This window comes from Camelus dromedarius, chromosome 3 (genome assembly GCF_036321535.1).
Source record: "Camelus dromedarius isolate mCamDro1 chromosome 3, mCamDro1.pat, whole genome shotgun sequence".
Taxonomy (NCBI): Eukaryota; Metazoa; Chordata; class Mammalia; order Artiodactyla; family Camelidae; genus Camelus; species Camelus dromedarius.
In genome coordinates this window covers 106,170,821-106,191,093 of record NC_087438.1, presented here as the reverse complement: position 1 = coordinate 106,191,093, position 20,273 = coordinate 106,170,821, and the positions used below count along the sequence as shown (strand labels likewise).

General features: G+C 52.3%; 1 protein-coding gene and 1 long non-coding RNA gene across 6 annotated transcripts in view; one reads left to right on the top strand and one right to left on the bottom strand.

The window, feature by feature from the left end:
* Positions 1 to 9,594, bottom strand: part of NDST1 (N-deacetylase and N-sulfotransferase 1) — a 60,987-nt gene extending 51,393 nt beyond the window's left edge. Inside the window, exon 1 of one of the 4 annotated variants that reach the window (XM_031449352.2) lies at positions 9,376 to 9,594. The gene's annotated coding sequence lies outside the window, so the exon portion shown is untranslated. Of the gene's footprint in view, positions 1 to 8,464; positions 8,649 to 8,950; positions 9,091 to 9,375 lie in introns of those variants that run through there. The other 3 variants (XM_031449350.2, XM_031449351.2, XM_064484439.1) reach the window with 3 other exon arrangements.
* On the top strand, positions 7,646 to 18,318 carry LOC105098478 (uncharacterized). Of its 2 annotated transcripts, none has more exons than XR_010380399.1 (3): positions 7,646 to 7,789; positions 16,623 to 16,770; positions 17,617 to 18,318. It is a non-coding gene; the product is annotated as an uncharacterized LOC105098478 (long non-coding RNA). The 2 variants fall into 2 exon arrangements; XR_838008.3 differs by having other exon boundaries at positions 16,623 to 16,838.
* The last annotated feature ends 1,955 nt before the right edge of the window (positions 18,319 to 20,273 follow it).

The window sequence follows — 20,273 nt, the reverse complement described above, 5'->3', positions numbered from 1 at the left end:
ATACGCCGCCCCCTGCCCTCCCGCCAGTACTGGGGGATAGAGTCCTCTGACAACCTGATGAAATCTACAGATTCTCTCTGCAGAGAAAGAATCCACAGAAATCACCTACAAAATGCTGCACTGGCGAGAATGGATGGATCCAGATCGTGCAATACTCCAGAGATAGGAGACAGCAGAGGACGGGGACTCTCCCAGGCTCTCTGGGCCCCGCATAGCTGAACTCAGAGCCCAAACGGCCGCTTTAGTCCACAGGCGTGGGCACGAATCAGAGCTCAGGGCCTAGTCATTCCTTCAGGGCTGGGAGAACAGAATGAATCACGATACACAATAGCCCTCGCCCCTGCACCCACTGGGTGTGACTCACAGCTCCCAGCTGCTGGGCAGATGGTGTACAGCTGGGCCCCAGCATCTGGAAGTGGGTGGCATCACCAAGCAACACCATGTCTCTTCCCCACCATCCAAAGGGCCCACCTTGCTGCAGACTAGACTGGCCTTGTCCCGACTCTAGCAGCTCTGAGTGGCTCCAAGTGGGGACCCTGCACAGTCCCTGCCAGCCTCCAGGCCAGCTGGGGCCCTGGAAATAGTAAATCAAGACAACCAGCCCTTAGAGGCACCGCAAGACACAGGCTCCCTCCCCCGCCTCACTATGCGACCTCAGGCAACCACTTGCCACCTCTCAGAGTCTCAGTTTCACCAACTATGAAGGGGAGAGACCATCCTATCAAGTCCTTCCCAGCTCCACAGCCCTGAGTCTATAAACAACAGCACCTGACAAACTTCACGGAACCCTGGGATCCTGCGTTCAGGAAGTTACATAAACATCCTTCAGAGAAACAAAAGTCAAACCTAAAGACGCAACTCTTTTTTTTTTAAGGATATCAAGAAGCCCTTGTTATAGTCCGACTTCCCCCATACCACTTCCATTGTTCCAAATATCCTCTCAGGACCTAGAAAATACATTTGGTTTCCGTCTGGGGTCTGGGCTTCTTGGTGTTCTTCCTCTTGGATGCTGCCCCACCCTCCTTGGCAGCTTTCTCCCCCAGACACACCCATCCCCACCCGGAGCATTGGTCTGGGCCACCCTGAGGGCTACCGCTACCCAGCCTGCCAAAGAAGGGGAGCGGGTGCAGGGACAGTTTTCAGCGAACAAACCCTTCCCTGGTCAGAACAGAGAGAGCCTCTCCATCTGGTCCTAAGCGTGACACAGTATGTGGCCTGTGTGGGTCCCTGCTCCTCTCTGGGCCGCCAGTCCCCATTGAGATATGAAGGGGTTCCTACACTGTGTCAGGAAAGCCCCTGGGCTCCTGGATAGTACCCTGGGGGCACTGAGACAGCAAAGAACAGCAGGTGGACAGCGGGCTCTGATCTTGACTCCTCACCCTTTCTGATGGAACCAAAGAAGACCCACTTTTCTCTCTGATTTTATCCTTTGCCCTCTCTCTAGGACCCTGAATTCAGCACTGTGCCCTCTTTGTGTCTCAAATGGCCCTCCATAAGACTGGGAGAATGACACTGTCTACAGTGGAAGCCCCAGCTGGGAGGCTTGAGCGCTATCCAACCTAATACAACCCCATCACCGCCCTCTCAGCAGAGCCTGATTTACTCATTTGACAGGATATGTATTTCTGCAGCTTTATAAAGAAAGCCTGCCACACAAATACAACAAGACAATCCCCCACGGCCCTTCTTCCAATGAGATCATGCGTCCAAGCACCCCTACAGAATTCCCAGATCTACCACCTTATTACGGCTGTGAGCCCTCAGTATTTTCATCTATAAAATGGGGCCCCAGGATTACTCTGGTGATTACTCCAAATAAGATTACATGGAAGTGAAAAAAAAATTACACGGAAGTGCCCAGCAAGAACTGATGAACTCCCCACAAACGTGAGCAGCAATTATATGATCATCATCACCAAAATTATTGAGATGCTTAAAACCACTGGACTGGCGACAGCTGAGGCCCCTTAGCCCACTTGATCACGAGGCATGATCACACGTGCATGCATGGACCCCCAGCCCCAGTGCACACCCTTCTCTGAAGGACCCATTCTCTGACCCCAGCACCAAAACACAGCCAGCTTGTCCCTGGCACCCATCCTTGTCACCTACAAGGCCTCCCACCTTCAAGTCCTCCAACCCCACCTTCTTCAAGGGGCCCCAGCACTGTCTGCTGTAATCATGTTGAACCCCATCAATGTGGCACAAGATTGTTTCCTGGGGAGGGGAAGTTGTTACAAGATGGTGTTTCCTGAAGACAAGGGAAAGAGAAACTGAGCTTTCCTCTGGGTCCCCCACATTTGCTGGGTGTCTGAATACATTAAGAGCCCAAAGAAAGAAGTGTCTATTTTTATTACCTAACCAAGTGTTTCTGGAACTGTAGTATGCATTAGAATCACCTGAAGAACTTAAAACAGATTGCTGGATCCCCCTCACCCCGCAGTTTCTGATTCAGGAGGTCTCGGGTGGGGCTGGACAATTAGCATTTCTAGTAAGTTCCCAGGTAATGTTGATGCTGCAGGTCCAGAGACCAACTTTCCTCTCCTCCCCTCTCCTCTCCTCAGAACCACTGACTTAACCTGCAGGTGAATCAAAGAGAGCTTTTGTGAATAGGTGATGCTAACACTCCTGTCAATGTCCAAGCAGGAACTGCCCTGGAGTAAGGAGAGCAGGGGATCCAGGCAGAGGGTGCAGCCTGAGTGAAGGCCCTGCCATGACAACATTCATTTCTCCTCACCTGGCCTCTGCCTGGGCAGGTAGCATAAATCAGTGATGGCTGCGTAATAACTCCAGCAAACCTCCACCAACCGCCACCCTAGACCTGCCCAGACAGGCCGATCCTTGGCCGGCCCAGGGGTGAGGTGAATCCACGCCCCGCCTCACGGAGCCAGACCTTAGGTCTGAATGGGGCCGAGTCCCCACCACTTCGCAAGCACACAGGAACCTGCAGACATAACCACTTCCACCTTGGCCAACTCTGATGGTCTCCTCGTTTCCAGTGCCTCACAGAACAATTCAGCTTCGTCTGACTAGAGTGGCCCCTCAGACACCACCACACCCTGATGGTAACCCCTCCAAGTCTGAACCGCTCCAGGCCAAGCTGTCCACCTCGCTAGATTTTAAAAGGGGGTGACAACAGTGCGCATCTCCCACTGCTATTGGGAGGATTAAAACGAGCTCCTGAGTCGTTAACTACGTGATCAACTACAGCGCCAACCATAACTAACATGGACTGAGCTTGTGGTTAAGCACCTTCCCTTTCTAAATGCCGTGAGATGCAGACAATTATTATCCCCTTCACAAAGAGGAAGAAACTAAAACACAAGCGAGGGGTGGTCCAGCAGAGATTTGAACCCAGACCATCCTGCTCCAGAGCCTAGCTCCCAGCCTCTCCTCTATCTGTGTCCTAGTCACCTGCCCCAAGACCTAGCCCAGGTCACCTCTCTCTGCCCCCATCCTCTCCCCCTTCCCGGAGCATGGGGAGGCTGGGCGGGAGGCCCCTGGAGGCTGCAGCCCACGGTGCACACAGTCTGGGGTACAGGTCCCTGGGCGTGAGGGCAGCCACAGCACTTGCCGGCCTGGTCAACTTATCTGCCATAAATTTTAGATACTCCTCAACGTGGCCACCAGGGAGGACGCTGCAACTACAGAACTTGAGCACCTTAACCCTGATGAAAGAAGAGAAGATGAAAAACAGGTGTAACCGAGAGAGGACACTCTGCCAGGCTTCCTGGCTAAGGTGGGCAGTTCCCACACCCCACACAAACTGCCCTCTCTCTCCTGGTCTCAGTTTCCTTATCATACGAGCCTCCTCAAGTCATTAGAGAGAAAGTATAAAAACTCAAACTCCGGAGATTCTTCCTTCCATCTCTCAAAAGACAGACCATCTCCTAGGCATAAACAGTAATTATGATAACCATTGTTCTCCTCGCACAGCTCCTACTTGCGGGGCTCTCATGAGGGGTCAGGCACTGATGTGCTCAACCTCCCTAGCGAAACAGAATTACTATCACCCTCGTTTTCCAGTGGAGGAAAACAATGCCCAGAGAAGCTTAGGTGATTTGATCTAGATCCCACAGCTAGTGGTGGCAGAGTTGGAATGTGAACCCAGGACCTCGGACTCCACTCTGCAATGCTGCCCACCCGCCGTGGGGCAGAAATGGCCCACTTGCAGACACTGCCTCCAGAGAACGGAGCCTAGAGGAGATGAGACTCGTCCTGAAGGAGTCAGAAATTAAAGCCAGGTGTGTGAAGGGCCCCGCAGAGACCCAGATAACAGGCCCTGCACATGGAGAGAAGGGATCAGGCAGTGCCAGCTCTGCGGAATTAGGAAGAGGTCACAGTGGAGCTGGGCACTGGCAGGGGAGGATTTGGGGGTGGGTGTGGGGAAGTGACTGGGGCGCAGCATCCTCACTGCCAGCAGAAATGTGGAAGCCAGAAGCGATAGGGCACACACAGGGAGGGAAAAGAGGCAGGTTCTGTTTGAGGGTGGAGGGGGATTAGGAGGTGGGGCACTGAGGTCACATCGCAGGTCATCTCCCACATCTTGCCCTCAAACAAATAAATGTTCATTTGCAATCCAATCTGTATCAAAAAGTAAAACAGACAAGAATAAAAAGCTCCAGGAGACAACTTGACACAAACGCATCTTCATCTAGATAAGAGCTTCAGAGCCCTCTGTGACTCCTTTGGTGACAGACTGGCTTTAGCCATGAGGCCACACAGTCCAAGACATCCACATTCACCCCTTCCACCAAGCTCCAAACCTCCAAGCTGAAGCTGATGGGCAGAGCTTTGTGACAATGCCACCAGCAGGAGCCCCCTAAGGCCAGGAGACCTTGCTTTTAACCTCTAATGAGGGGAAGGAGGGGGCTACCCCTCACCCCTCCACGACCTGATGCACCCCAACCCTCCCACTCCTCACTTTCAAACACACTAGCCCTTTCCTCCAACTCCTGATGATTGAGCCTGATTCATGATTCAGCCTTACTTCCTCAGGTTTGAGGAAAGAGAGACTGAATCCGTTTCACAGAAAGGAAAGCGGGAAGGTTCCAGTCCTCTGTGAAACCCGATTCAGACATTCTGAGAGTCTCTCAAAGGTCAGTGGGGCTGAGTGTTTTCCATGGAGCAAGGGTTCTCCCAGGCAGAGCACTGTAGGCAGGGCACATATGGGGAACTTCTGGAGATGCACAGGAGGGGGCAGCTCTGAAAAGCTTTGAGAGAAACAGAATAGAAGTGGGCCAAGCACTACCCCAAAAGCTGAGATTCTCAGGCAAAAAGGGAACTGAAAGAGGTCACCCAGGCCTGGCCCTCCAGTACCTGCCTTCAGCACCCTCTCCAACCCTCCCGCCTCTTTGCATACGTTCGGCAACGGGGACCTTGCTGCCTCCCTGGGCAGCTTATTCTCCTGTTAGCTTCTCTGTCACCCTTGGTGCTACCTCTGCCCTTCAGAGCCACACAGGACAAGACTATGGCCTCTGCCCAAAGAGAGCCCTGCAGGGAACTGAAAGTAGTGAAACTGCCACTTAAGGGTCCGTCCCCAAGCCTTAGATTATCTGTGATGACCCCATCCCCAAGGCACCTACAAAGTCTGGTAGCCTCTCTCTTCTTCCCTCTCAGTCCCATGCCCTGAGTCAGACTTTGGTCAAATTTCTGCTGGACCACAATTAGCATCGTCTCTGAGCTGGTCTCAACCCTATCAGTCTTACCACCATCTCTGGCCAAATGACCCAAGAGGAGCAGCACAATAGGGCAGAAACACTTCGAGCCTGGGTTCGAACCCAGTTCTGCAAGTGACTCACCCCTCTGAGCTTCCACTTCCCCATGTGACAGTGTGGTGGGGCAGGGGGTGACCAGCAACAGCAGCTAGTTTACAGAAGTATTGTGAGATTTCAATGGAGCGACTGTAAGGAGCCTGGCACAAGACAGAGTAACAAGCATCGACTCAATCAGCTGCTGACAACCCTCTGTCCTCTCCACCAGCCACAGAATAAAATCCAAACTCCTGAGCAGGGTACTGCAAGCTCCCCACCACCCGATCTCGCCTCCCACTGCCCCCCTTCCCACTGCCTGCACCCTCACAAACACTTCCTCCCTCAGGAAGCCCTGCCGACATTAACAACCAGAGGAGCTTTTCCCCTCCACTGACCTTCCAAAGCCCATCTATCACTGATCACATCCTGCCTCTTCGCCATCACTTGATCCTCGCCTTCCCTCCCCCATCAGATTAGCAGCCTCTCCAGTCAGAAACCAGCAGCACTTCACCCCATTTCATTTCCCCTTCACCCTCATCCACAGAGATTTTCCATACATATTTAACAAATTACCCTAACGTTCCATTTCAAGTAAAGAATGTCCAAGTCCTGTAAACAGTCCAGATATTTCAAGCCATACCCAAAACCAAATTCCAAGCCAGCAGAAGTCTGCCCAGTCTCTAGGGACTTGCAGGCCTGGCTTTGACCCCAAAGTATGAAAGACAGGTCAAGCAGGTCCAAAGCTCAGGGCAGAGGGAGCTCTGGGCTGCTGAGACCAGAGTCCATTTCTAAGTTTTTCACATGCAGAGTTTCTCAGTTGGCCCCTAGGTCAACCCCCAGTCTATGATTTCATACTCTTAACCACATCCTCAACTTGTGACTGTAATACTGCTCTTTGCATACCCCCTTGTGATAGGAGACTCACTCTCCATCTTTTCATACTTGCTGGCTCCCCCTCCCTTCACCTGTTGATTCTCTTGCTCTGATCATAAAGACCAGGAGAATACGACCACATGCCAAGGGTCATCCCATCCCTTAGGACTCCTTTCAGCCCCTCCACTCAATGCCCCACATTTCTGAGTCCCCTCAAAGTCCAGCTAAGTAGTGGAATTTCCACTCTTGTTTCTAAAAGCTGACAGTAAACTGTCAGCCCAGGAGGGCCCCCTATTCTCAGGGCCCAGGAAAAGCCTACAGACACTGCAAATCCCAGACGCAGTGCCGGAGTAGTCCTCGGAGCAGTCAGAATAGTAATAATGCACAAACTTTCCTCTCCTGAAAATGTCTTTCATTATCTGTTCCCATTCCATTGTTTTAAGATGTCATTTGCTAACTAGAAATTTGCTCTCCATTTTTTAAGAAATTACTCAGGATCCCCACTCAGAGCCTGATTCACAATCATGAGATAATACCTCCACCAAAAGACTGGGCCAGTACAGGGCACTAAGGCAAATGAAAGTCTGGGCCACCACTCATTCACTCCTGGACTACTTACTGAGGGCCTACAGTGTGCCCTAGGCACAGAAACCCATACACCCATACATTTTCCATGAGGATTCTGCAATCAGGACAGCGGCTCACAGTCCACCCTTCATTACTGTCCTCAAGGACCCTTGGTGCTGCAGCACCTAGGTCAGCCCATTACTTTAGCAATGAGGACCCTGCAGATGAGTCAGATAAGAGGACATCAGGAATATGAATCCCTTGGCCTTATGTCTCCCATCGCCCCAAGGGCTCCACTTCTGGTCCTACCTCTGCCCCTTGCTGATCTGAAAGTGACCTGGTCTGAATGGAGTTGAAAGGCTCTGCGGTCCCCTGGGTGCTGGAGAGAAGCCTGTTGACAAAGTCACCAGCTGTCCCCAGCAGGAGCCAGGGAGAGCTCCTCCCTGCACCACTCGCACTGGGAGAGCGCTCCTGTCGCAGACCTAGACAGCAACAGAACTTGGACCATCAGGGAGCTCCAGGCCCAGCAGTAACAAGAGCCAGGGCACAAGACCTCAGTCCGCACCAGTACCAGGCAGAAGAAGCATCACTTGGGGGTAAGAGTCAAGGGAAGAGGGGCTGGTGACCTCATAATTTCTATGGAAAATGATGCCATGAACTCAGTCGCAGCAAGACCTTATAGAGCCCTGTAGTTGAGACTCAGGCTGGGGGAGGGGAGTCAAATCCAAGTTCTACTTCTTCACACCTGTGTGACCTTTAGGATTCTGTGCCTCAGTATCCCTCTCTGTAAAATGTTGCTAATAGTAATGTAGGAGAATTAAATGAGATAATGTATGTAAAGCAATTAGCCCAGGGCCTGGCACATAGTAAACATTCAACAAATACTTGTTGAATATAAACTTGCCACAATTAACTAAGGTACCACGGGTTCTCGTTTCATCCATATTCTGGCAGATACTATAAATTGCCCATTTTACAGGCAAGGAAACTGAGGCTAGGGGAAGGTAAGGGCCGATCCCAAAGTTACAGAGCTGACAGACACCCAGGTCAGTCTGAACCTCAGATCAGGGACAATAATGCCCCAGGCTACTCCGAATGCCTTGGGGGCAAGAGTACAGCACAAGGGCGTGATGGTGGGGCTCTGTAACTCCTGGGTCTAGCATGGCTCCTAGCTGACCCGGGTGCCTGAATCTGGGAAAGAACCAGGAGGTCAGTCCCCAGTTTCTCAGTCTCTCCTAGGGCCCACGCGTCCACATACGCCCCCTCCTTACCCCTTCCCAAAGTGTTAAAGATCAGCGTTCAAAGCCGGGGATCGTTGCTCCGAGAACCTGAGGGAGGAGGGGAGTTAGAGACCGGGCCGATCACAGCCCAGAGAAAACCGGTCCGGCTGCCTTACTCTTCCCGAAGCGGGGACACGGCCTCTAACCCCCTCCCTCGCCAGACAAAAGTTTCCCCTGTTCGGGAGTAGGGGAGGGGGAGGGGGCATTCCTCGTGAGTGACATTATCCGTGACCTACAGCTGCCGCGCTGCCCTCGCCGGCACCCCGGCCTGCCCCCGGCCCCCGCGCGGTCCCCCACCCCTTTGTCCTCCCACCCCCGTGCGCGGGGCCGGGCAGATTCTCCCGGCCCGCCCGGCGCCCGCCCGCACCAAACTTGCGCCGGCGGCCGATTGGGCCCCGTGCGGCCTGCACGCCCGGCTCGGGCCCCGCCGGCTCGGCAACAGGGGACTGGCCGGCCTCGGCCCTCCCAGCCTCTTACCTGCCACGGCTGGAGCGCCACCCGGGGAGGGGGCGCTCCCGGCGAGCCGCCGGACGCCTGGGTCCCCCCGGGCGTGCGTGCGCCGCTGGGCACTGGCCGGGGCCGAGGTTAACCCCTTCGCGGCCGCCTCCCGCCTCTCCCACCCCCGCTCCAAGCCGCAGCCGCCGCTGCCGCCGCCCGCCCCGCCTCCCGCTCGCTCGCTCGCTCTCCTCCTCCCTCCCCCTCCCTCCCGGTGCCCAGCCCCCAGTCCCGGCCCCCGGCACTGCTCTGGGGCAGCGCGCAGCCACCCCCCCCATCCCGCGGCAGGCGGCGGGGGTCTCCCCGAAGGCTGGAAGTTGGGGCGCTCCGCCTCGCCCACCGCGGGCCCGCGGAGCACAGAAGGGCGAACCCGCGCGCCGAGGGGCCCCCAGCCCATCTCTCCTTACCCCCTCCTGCTCCGGCGCCTACCTCCCCGAATCGCTGCGGTGGAAGCGGGGTTCGATCTCGTGATGGAGCGTGGGTGCCGGCCGTAGATCTGCTCGGGAGGCCCAGGCGGCCGGCGGGCGTTCGGCTAGCACCCCGGGGCGGGGGCCGGGGCGGGACCGGGCGCTGCTATCGGGGCTGGATTTCTCGGCTTCCACCCGGATTCTCCCTCGGCTCTCCCGGCCGATTCGGTGCTGCTCGGCGACCACGTGACGCGGGCTGCCTTTGACCCCAGTCTCGGAGCGGGTAGGGGGCGGGGGCCGGAGGGGGGGTGTCAGATGTGGGACCCACGAGGGCCCGGGGCGGCTGCCTGGAGTCCCGGAGGTGGTGACCCCGGGGAAACAAAGCCCCGGGGAAGCCAACAAGTTCTTCGGGGTCAAAGAGGGAACAGCGCTGGGGGTCTAAGAGGCTTCAGAGGGAACCAGGGAGACAAAGACTCGCGCCGCCGCGCCACTGAGGTCTCTGGGAGCACCCTGGCCGGCCTGAGGGGGCCTCCTGGCTCTACCGCCACTGGGCTTATGACAGCAGTCCAGGCCTCTTCAGCGGGCTCCTCAACAGCCAAGTCTGCTGCCGTGACTCCTCCTGGGCAGGCCTTCCTGGCACCCCTCACCCTTTGCCCTGACTCTCGAAAACCCCTTTATTTCCTTTACCATGATTATCTGGTTCATTTACTGGTTTCATTGTTTACTAGAATGCCATCTCCCCCAACAAGTTGTTCCCAGCTGAATCCCCAGTGCCTAGCACATAACAGGCAGATGAAGAGGTGCAAATCTCTCCTCCCGCTGAGCCTGTTTCCCACCCCCAGTGTTATTTCAACCATCTCAAGGACCCCGCAAATTAGGCAAGAGTACAGTGGTCATCCTCATTAAACAGATGAGGAAAACGAGGCCCAGGGAGAAGAAATGATTTCTGGGAGTCTCTTAAGTGGCTGAGAGCCCCAGCCTGCACGCAGATCTGACTGTTCCAGGTGGAGCGTTTTGCCATCCATGAGCCAGCCTGTAAAATGAGGCACTGGGTCATTAGTTGATTGGTTGATTAGTGAGCCATAAGGAGCTTGCTAATGATGTAGATCACCAGGCCCCACCCCTAGAGATCCTGACTCTGGGCCTGGGGTGAGGCTGGAGCAAATTTGGAAAACAGTGGATTGTTAGTTTCCTAAGGACTTGCCTGCTCAGAAGGCCCAGGCGGCCAGCGGGGCGTGCAGCAAGCACCCCGGGGCCGAAGCTCAAGATTATCTAACTGTAGGAGCAAAGTTTAAAAAACAAACAAACAAAGAGTAACCAGAGCAGAGCCAAGGGGGATAGAGAAGCCAAACTTGACACATGAGGGTAGGACAGACTCATTCCAAGTCCTTGAATATTGTCTGGGTCTTAGGCAGGTTAAACAAGTCCCTAGACTCTTACTCATGCTAATTGCTGCTTGGGAGACCATTTCCATTCACATGAGATCCTGTGAGCATCTTCTCTGTGCTAGGCCTTGTGCTCTTGGTAACAGAGGTACAGGGTTGAAAGAGGTACAGGAGGACTCAGAGAGCAGTGAGGAGTCAGACAATGAGAAGGCAGCCTCGACTGCCGCACAGGTGAGGCCTGGGAGGAGCCAACCCATGCCAGTGCCTGGGACAGGCTGGAGATGGGCTCACACAGGCTGCTCTTTCCCAGGGTGTGCAGAAGCGTCCAGGGCAGCCTCTGCTCAGCCTCATTCCACACTTTCCATTCTGTCTCCTCTGCCCATCAGAGCTCCAGGGTCTCCTTCATGCCCTTTTGACCTCCCACAGACCTAGGTCTGCACTCTCAAGAAGTGTCTGGGTATGTTTGGAGATGATCTGCATGTCCCTCCCTGTGTCTGGAGGCTGAATTGTGGGCCTGTTGGGGACACCCAGGGCAAGTGCTCTGGCCCACAATAAGAGGGGAGCAGAACAAGGGAACTTCGGGAGGAGGAGGCAGGATCTCAAGGGACAGGGCAGGATGGGGGGGCGGTGAGGGGAATGGACATTCCCAGTACAAGGAACAACCTGTTACAGCCGCATGGAAAGCATTCAGGAAAAGCTGAGTGTTGCATGGGGGACTGGGGGTGGGGCGGGAAGGGGTGGAGGAAGCAGGAAGGAAAGAATGAGCAAGAAAACTGGAGAGGTGGGTTAGGAGCGGATTATGGGTGACCTTCTATGAGGGGCCCAATGGAAGGGACATCCGAGGGCCAGGTGGAGTGAGAAGGCTGTAAGCAGGTGAGGTAGTAAAAGCCCTGCTGTGGGAGGGTCGAGGGGAACAGAGGCCAGTCCTCCTTCCCAAGCTGAGTGAGAGCCAGCATCTCACCAATCGAGATGCAGATCCAAAGCCTTTAAGGGGCAGCTGTGAGCTGGGGTAACTCCCCGTCACTGACAGCTCTTTCTGCTTTTTTCAAGTCTTCAGAGTTGCTGTTCACCATGTTGGGTCCAAGGCCCTCCAGCTCACTGTCATCCAGAAAGCCTGTAAAATGCGAGGCCCAGGCCCTACGCAGGGAACCGGCCTCCATGGGTCTAGGTGAAGCTGAGGACCTGCATTTCTAACCATACCCTGGGAGGTTCTGAGGAAGGCTGTCAAGATGCCCTGCTCCTCCATCCCCTCAGGACCCACCCACATCTCCCAGAGCTTTGGGGACCTTCTCTGTGCTGGCAACCCCCCCTGCCCACACCTCCCCCTCAGCTTGTGTCCCCCGCCACTGCCCACTTGGCATGCTGCTTGGGTGCCCCAAGGTTCGCTTTATCCAATTCTGTAAGTCAAAGGCTGAACTCATTGTCTTCCACCCAAACCTGCTTCTCCCCCTCCTCCTGTGTGTTCAATTCATATGCCTAGCCTAGAAATCTGACACCAGCTCCTTGTCCCCGCATTGCATTCATGGGCCAGTTCTATTGGTTCTGCCTCCGGTTTTTTCTTCTCTAACCCAATCCCATTCCTTCCTCTTCATCACTACCACCCTAGTCCAAGCCACCATCTTGTCTTTGCTTTGGCCCATGTTAACAGCCCCTTAACTGCTCTCCCTCCCTCCCACTCTGTCTCCTCTCATACAACCTCAAAAAGCTCATTTCTTACTTAAAACCACCAATGGCTTCCCATTGCTCTCAGGATAAATTCTCCACCTTTTTGTCCAGCCTATCTCTTGTCTTGAAATGGTTTGCACCACTTTCCCCTTTACCTAATTCCCCATTAAAATTGTGGATTGCCTGGGTCTGAATGCCAGTTCTGCCGCTGAGAAGTTGTGTGACCGTGGGCCAGTTTTTCAACCTCTGTGTTCATCTCTAAACTAGGATAATAATAGCCTGTACTTCATAGGGGCATTGTGAGAATTAAATGAGTTAAATGAATTAAATGAGTTAAACACCACCTCAGAGTGGTGTCTATCATATGATAAGCATTATTAAAGTGTTAGCAAAATGATTATTTGTGATCCTTTGGGCATCAGGTTGAATTTCATTTTCTCCTCGAGCTTCCCCTGTGCCCCTGACCCAGACCACTTCCTGGTCTACATGTCACAATCTCTCTTCATCACGCTTATAGTTATTTGTCAGCTGCCTCTCTAGACTGTATGCTGTGTGTGGACAGGACTGTATTGGTCACAGACACAGCTGAGTCCCGGAGCCCCACACAGTGCCAGGCACAGGGCAGGCAACCAGTACATATTTGCTAACTAAACATATAAAATGAAAGTCAATGGATTCATCACAAAACACAGAACACTGTCTCCCTACAAAATGCCCATCCATGGCACTTCATTCCTTTATTCATTTGACATTGATTAGTACCTCTCCTATAGTCTTCCTCACACCATCCTGGTGGGGGAGAGGAAGTAGACAGACACAGAGATGGTCAGGACAGATGTGGCCCCTGTCCTCCAGGAATGTGTAGCCTACTGCAGAGACAGACAAGTAAATGCATCAGAAGATATGATGCAATGTAACCATGCTGTGATACTGGCCTGTAACAATTCTGTTTCCCAGGAAGTCTTTGGAACATGAAAGTGAAAAGTAACTAAAAACAGACACTGTTGCCTACTTTAGCCAGCGTCCCCAGTTCCCGGCAGGGTCGTCTATAGAGTAGGAAGGGTAGGTCCTGTTCCAAACGCACTAAGGCCACCCGCTCTTTCCCTGCCTGAAGACCTCCTATTCAGCCTTCAAGGCCCCAGGTAAGCAGCACCTCACCCGGGAAGCCTTCCTGCTCCTGCCAGGGCTCTGTATGGGACTTGGTCATGGCTTGAGTGATTTTCTGGGACTACAGCGGGATGTGTCACAAAGAATCCAAATTCCATGTCATTTGCTTCTTTAAAAAAGTAAAAGGTGATTCGATGAATGTGTAACTACATGTGATTTCATGTTTGGACTTCAGTGGAGGCAGAAAATAGCCTCTGTCAGACCATGTGATCTGATTTGTGGTTTGGAGAACATGGTCACCGTAATTATAGCATTGACCACATGGTGTAACAGTTTCCTCTCCTTTCTCACGCACACACACATACACACAGAGTTCTTCAAGGACAGAGACTATCTGCTCCCTGGCAGAGCTTGATATATGTTCAACAAATGAAGGGGGAAAGTCTGAAATGGGCAGGCAACCCATGCTTCAGACGGACAATGGATACAGATTGTTCTGGAAAGCTACCAAAGACTGAGGCGGGGGATAAGAGCAATTAAAAGCAATTAATCTCTTACTCTGGTCATGCTACCTGCTTTCCATTTACTCTGCAGCCGAGACAGCTGCACCTCAGAGAGGTGAAGCAACTTCCCCAAGGTCACCCAGACAGGAGTGGCAGAGGAGGTTTCAAATCCAGGTCCACCCAACTCAAAGGCTAAGTTCTTGCCACGGTTTACCCCACCTCCCAGTGCCCAGGGGCAACGAGTCCCCAGACTATGTAAGACCGCCTGAGTTCCACGCCCCGTTCCCTCACACCCACAGGGCTCCCTCCCCACCCTTCCCCGCCATACCCCCACCTTCATCTACACTGCTGCTCTTTGAAGAGCACTCGCAGCTGTGTTCCAAAGCAGTCCCAACTCTGGGGCCAGGTTTCCTGTTTCAGGCAGATCCCAAGGATGTGTGTCACGCCTTCCCCAGCCCATCCCTCACTCCCCGGAGCCGTCTGGGCCAAGGACTCAGCTGCACAATCCCTTTCGCACACAGCACTCTTCCTGTGTTTTATAAAGCATTTTCCCACTCTGTAAACCAATTCCTGGGGACTCCCCAGCAGTCCTGACAGGTTTTCACAGCGGAGATTTTTCACCCCCATGTAAGATGAGAAAATGGAGGTTTGGCCAACCTGTGGGAGATCCCCCCAGCCGGCCCAAGGGCAGGGCTGCAGCTAAACAAAATTTCAGACCACCCGCCCGCCTTCTTCCAAGTCCCCGGAGGGTTCAACTTGACGAAGAGAACATGGATGGAGGGTGAAAGATCTTCAGAATCCTCACACAGAGAAGATAATGGCTTCTGCAAACAAATGTAAATCGGTTAATTTCCCTTTTTACTGGGTTCATTGTGATGCACCAGTTACAACCTGGCAAAAGAAAAACACTCACAAGCACATGTGGTCTCTAAATGACATTACAGCAATAGGCTCAAAGTCCTCTGAGGGCAAGACAGGGTCCAGAATCCAGTCCCAGCCCGCTAATCTGGGGCAGAAGCCAAGGGCAGAGGCACAAAGGTTCTTTCCCAAACCTCCCTAGAGGGGCTCTGCGCTGCCTGTGCCTTCACCCCCAGGCCATCTCTCATCCACTCCCCCACTATCTGGCCTCCCCATTCTTCAGTTCTCTAAATTTGATCACCAGAAGCTAATTTTTTTAAACTGAAGTATAGTTGATTTACAATATTGTGTTAGTTTCAGGTGTACAGCAAAGTGATTCAGTCCCCAGTTTTATTTTCAGATTATATATTTTATATATAATATAATATATTTTATATATTATATATTTTCAGATTATATTCCACTATAAGTTATTACAAGATATTGAATATAATTCCCTGTGCTATACAGTGAACCTGTTGTTTATATATTTTATGTATAGTAGTTTGTATCTGTTATTCCCATATTATGAATGTGTCCCTCCCTCCAGCCCTCTCTCCTTTGGTAACCATGAGTTTGTTTTCTATGCCTGTGAGTCTGTTTCTGTTTTGTATATAGATTCATCTGTATTACTTTTTTTAGATTCCACATATAACTGGTATCATATAGTATTTGTCTTTCTTTGTCTGACTTAATGTCACTAAGTGTAATATTTTCTAGGTCCATCCATGTTGCTGCAAATGGCAATATTTCATTCTTTTTTATGGCTGAGTAATATTCCATTGTACACATAAACCACATCTTTATCCATTCATCTGCTGAAGGACACTTAAATTGCTCCCCACGGCTTGGCTATTGTAAATAGTGATGCTATGAACATTGGAGTGTATATTATCTTTTTGAATTACAGTTTTCATTTTTTCCAGATACATACCAGGAGTGAGTTTGCTGGATCATATGGTAGCTCTATTTTTAGTTTTTTAAGGAACCTCAATACTGTTTTCTATAGTGACTGCACCAACTTACATTCCCACCAACAGTGTACAAAGGTTCCCTTTTCTGTACACCCTCTCTAGCATTTATAATATTTGCAGATTTTTTGATGATGGCCATTCTGACTGGAGTGAGGTGATACCTCATCGTGGTTTTGATTTGCATTTCTCTAATAACTGGCGATGTTGAGCATCTTTTCATGTGTCTGTTGGCCACCCGTATGTCTTCGCTGGAGAAATGTCTATTTAGGTCTTCTGCTCATTTTTTAATTGGGTTGTTTGTTTTTTCCATATTGAGTTGTATGAACTTCGAGCTAAATACTTTTAACATCACTTGGAACAAAAGATTACATTCATCAAAGAGGGGAGGGGACTTCTCAAGCTTTCCATCAATTATTTCAGTTTATTCTCACCACTCCCATGGGGTATTGGGTGGGTGTCACAACTCCCACTTCCTAGTTAAAGAAACTGAGACTCAGAATCCCAGTGCCCCCACCAAGTGAAGCAGGGAGGATGGGCTTGGTCACCCGGTCTGGAAGTTGCTGTCCAGTCTTCCTGGGTCCCCACACTCCTTACAAACACACACACACACACACACACACAAACCGGGCCCACCTTCATTGTTTGCATGCTCCTCCAGGGCTACCTTGTTGTCTTAGTTTATGATTCCTGAACTAATCCAATCTGCCTCCTTGCAGAAATGGAGAAACTGAGGCTCAGAGAGGATCAGGGGCCTGCCCCATCACCAGTGACATAGCAAACCTGCAAAGGCCCCTGCCCGTGGACCCTTCCCCATTGCCCAGCTGTGTGCGCATCAGAAGCTGAGAAGGAAGTGGCACCATCAAGGCAAGAACTCCCAAGGTCAAGTCTAGACACCATTCCTGGGCCCTTGGAGACAGGCCAGCATGTAGGGGGTAAGAGGGGAGTGTTGACCCCAGTGGAAAGTTGGCTCTGAAACTGGCATGGTGGTCAGACTCTTGTCTAGGGTTATTTGCTCCAACAGGCATGGAAATTCTTTTCATTCCAAGGCCCACTCTTCACACAGAGCCGTCTGGGCTGAGTCTGTCCTGAGATGGAGCTGGGGTTGGGGGAGGGAAGCAGGAGGGAAATTGCAGGAATAACCCCCACCCTGCATTCACACACAACATGGTCCCACTCATTCACTCATACGCTGCACACACCACTCACCCCACCCACCTCCCTTTCCCCAATACACCCTCCATCCGTGCTTAAGAGCTTTGCAGTTGGACTATCCTGTGTCGAAATCCAAGGTCAGCCCTCACTTACTGTCACTTAATTTGGCTTCAACTGTTTACTTGTAGAATGGGGATAATAGTAGTTACATCATAGGGTTATTGAGGAGATTAAATGAAATATTAAGAAGCCACTTAGCACCGTGCCTGGCATAGCTATAGTTGTTACTGCTACTTTACCCAACACTCCCCTACAGCTCATTGGGGTTCCCCTCTATTGTACATACACTTCCCTCCCTGGAGGCTAACTCCCAGGCTGCCCTTAGCCAGCTGACCCACCCTCCAGGCCCTACCACCCTCTGATCCCTCTACTCTAGGAAGCCTGGGACCCTCCAGGCCTGGGTACAGGCCATGTGTGCACAGCATCCCTTCTGCCCAGAATATCCTCACCTCCACCTCTTTGTGACTCTAACCAGCACTCCCTTTCCTTCAATTCCAGCTCTAGTCTGACCTCCTCCAGGACGCCTTCCCCGAGTGACCTCTGATCTTCCTCTTCTGAATTGCTAGGGCTCCCTGAGTGAGTCATTGCCATTTAGGACTCACTGCCTTGGGACTCTTGACTCTGTTAGTGGGAAAGCCTCTTCCTTCTTCCTCCCCACAGTCTCTTAAAACTGAAAGAAGCATTTTCCAGGCAGATTTGAGGCACCCTAAATCAACCTCCTGATTCCTGTGTCACCCCACATCCTAGCACCTGTAGTCACCCATCACATATCTTCCCGGAGCTGAGAGCAGGGCAGGGCCTAGAGCCCATAAGGTACAGGCCAGTTACCCAGATAGGCAAACAGAACACAAATTTGGAGAGGCTGGGGGACCCTCACTCCATCACTGGGGTCCCAGCAACAGTTCTGCTGAGGGACGGGAAAGCAGAGAAGTTCATCTGGAGCTGAGGGTCCCTGCTGGGAGGGTTCCTGAAGCCCCCCTGTAGGAACAGGTATCAAGGTAGGCCCTGCAACCAGGAGGGGAGGGCAGGACAGGATCCAGACTACACATCTGTCATGGGGAGAAGTATGCAGACCTGTCCTGGGAAGCCCCGGAAGGTGCTCTGGGTACCAACCATGAGGGTGGAAGTAGCTGCAGGAAGAAGATTTCCCCCCTGACCCTGACACCCAGGGACTCTAATCATCCCCAAAGCCCAGCAGCCTCGGTGGCAGTGTGTTCTGCACGGGGGGGGGGGGGGGGGGGGGGGAGGGGTGGGCGGAGGCTGGTCAGTGCTGGTCAGGAAGGGCTAGAGGATCCCTGCGTTGCGGGGAGAAGGACTAGGATTCTTAGATTCTTCTCAGCTCTGAGAGTTAGTGTCTAAGACTCAGAGTCAACTAAAGATATAAAGATCTGGAAATCTCGCTCTAACATTCTGTCTCTTTAAAATTCTGAAACAATGCACACGAAATTTCAAATTTTCTAGTAGCCACATTTAAAAAGTAAAAAGAAACAACAATGTATTTTAGCAATACATTGTATTTAACCCAGTATACCCAAAATGTTATCATTCTGACATGTATTTAATGTAAATAAATTATTAATGAGATGTTTAAAATTCTTTCTTCTGTACAAAGTCTTCGAAATCCGCTGTGTATTTTATACACACAGCTCCTCTCAATTCAGACTCGTCACATTTCAAGGGCTCAATAACCACACGTGGCCAGTGGCTAGCTACAGTGTTGGACAGCACAGTTCAGAAACCTAAAATCTATGACTCACTTTTCTAAAATTTTGGGATGCTGTGCGTCTGAGATTCTAGAATTCTGCAGTGTACTAAGGTTCTGTAATGCTCCAACTGTGATTCCACCAGATTAGAATGTTGCCCCAGCTCTGGCTGTGGATAAGGCTTCTCCCCCACAGGTCTTTTGTGTGGAAAGAGATCCAGGCCCCTGCAGAGCCCCTGGGTGGGGTGGGGGGAGGGGGGAGCCAGGAGCCCTCCCCTCAGCTGCCCCCACCATCTAGCCCAGCAGGTGGAAGAGGGGGTCGGTACACCCGTTGAGCCCAGGGTGCTGCCTCTCCATGTGGAGCTGCCTCACCCGCCATCCCTCCAGCTCATCGCTCCATCCAAGCGCACAAGCCTGGAAGTGAGACTCCAGCCTTTGAGTCCTCCTGGGGAGGGGGCGTGCCCTTGCCTCCCACCCTTGGTTTCTGTCCACTTCAGAGAGAATCTGGGGGCTGCTGCAGCAGATGGAGCCGGGGAGTGTGGTTCAGACCCCAGATGGAAGCCCCTGAGGGTGGAACTGGTCTCCGTCTGCTCTAAGCTAGGGCCTGGAGGTCTGAGGAGGGCAGAAGTCAGAAACCCAACACTGAACCTCAGAAGGCTCTCTCATGTCCTGTAATGTATGCCTTGAACAATGCAGATGGGGAAACTGAGGCCCAGGAGCAGAAGGGATTTCCCAACCCAGGCATAAGGCGAGTGTTGTGATCTGCCAGAAGGATGTCTCTTGGTTAGCCACAGGTCTCCTCTTCCTATTTTCAAACTCACTGTCCCATCTCTGCCTGTGGGGAAAGTCAAGGCACAAATTTGGCATGGCAGGGTGTCTGGGAGGCTGCTGGATACAAGGGGTTGTATCCAAGTGGGTGACTTCTTGGCTTTGAGATGCCTATGCCAAGCCCAGAGACATCCTGGTTCTAACCAGACTCTTACCCAGGCTCCTCCTGCCCCAGGCCCACGGGCCCTTCAGAGGGTCTGGAGGATGGGAACTTGGGGCACAGGCAGGAGTTTGGGGGAGGCAGAAGCTGGAGCTGGGTGGAGAGGGTCTCAGTCGACAGTGATCAGCTTCTGCATCCAGTCATTCATTTTTGTTCTCCATTTCAATGTCCTTGAGGGAAGTGGGTATAGCTCAGTGGTAGAGTACAAGCTTAGCATGCGCAGTGTCCTGGGTTCATTCTCCAGTACCTCCATTAAAAAAAAAAAAACTTTAAAAAAAGTCCTTTTGTAGCCACAGTCCCACTTATCCTCACAAGAGCCCAAGAGGAAAGGTGGGAGGGAGAACTTGCCATCAGTACATAAACTTCCAACACAAAGGCCACACAGAAGCCCTGGTCCTGGACCTCTGTTACCCTTCCACTTTTCACCGGGGAAACTGAGGCCCAAAGTGGGGCTATGATCTGTCT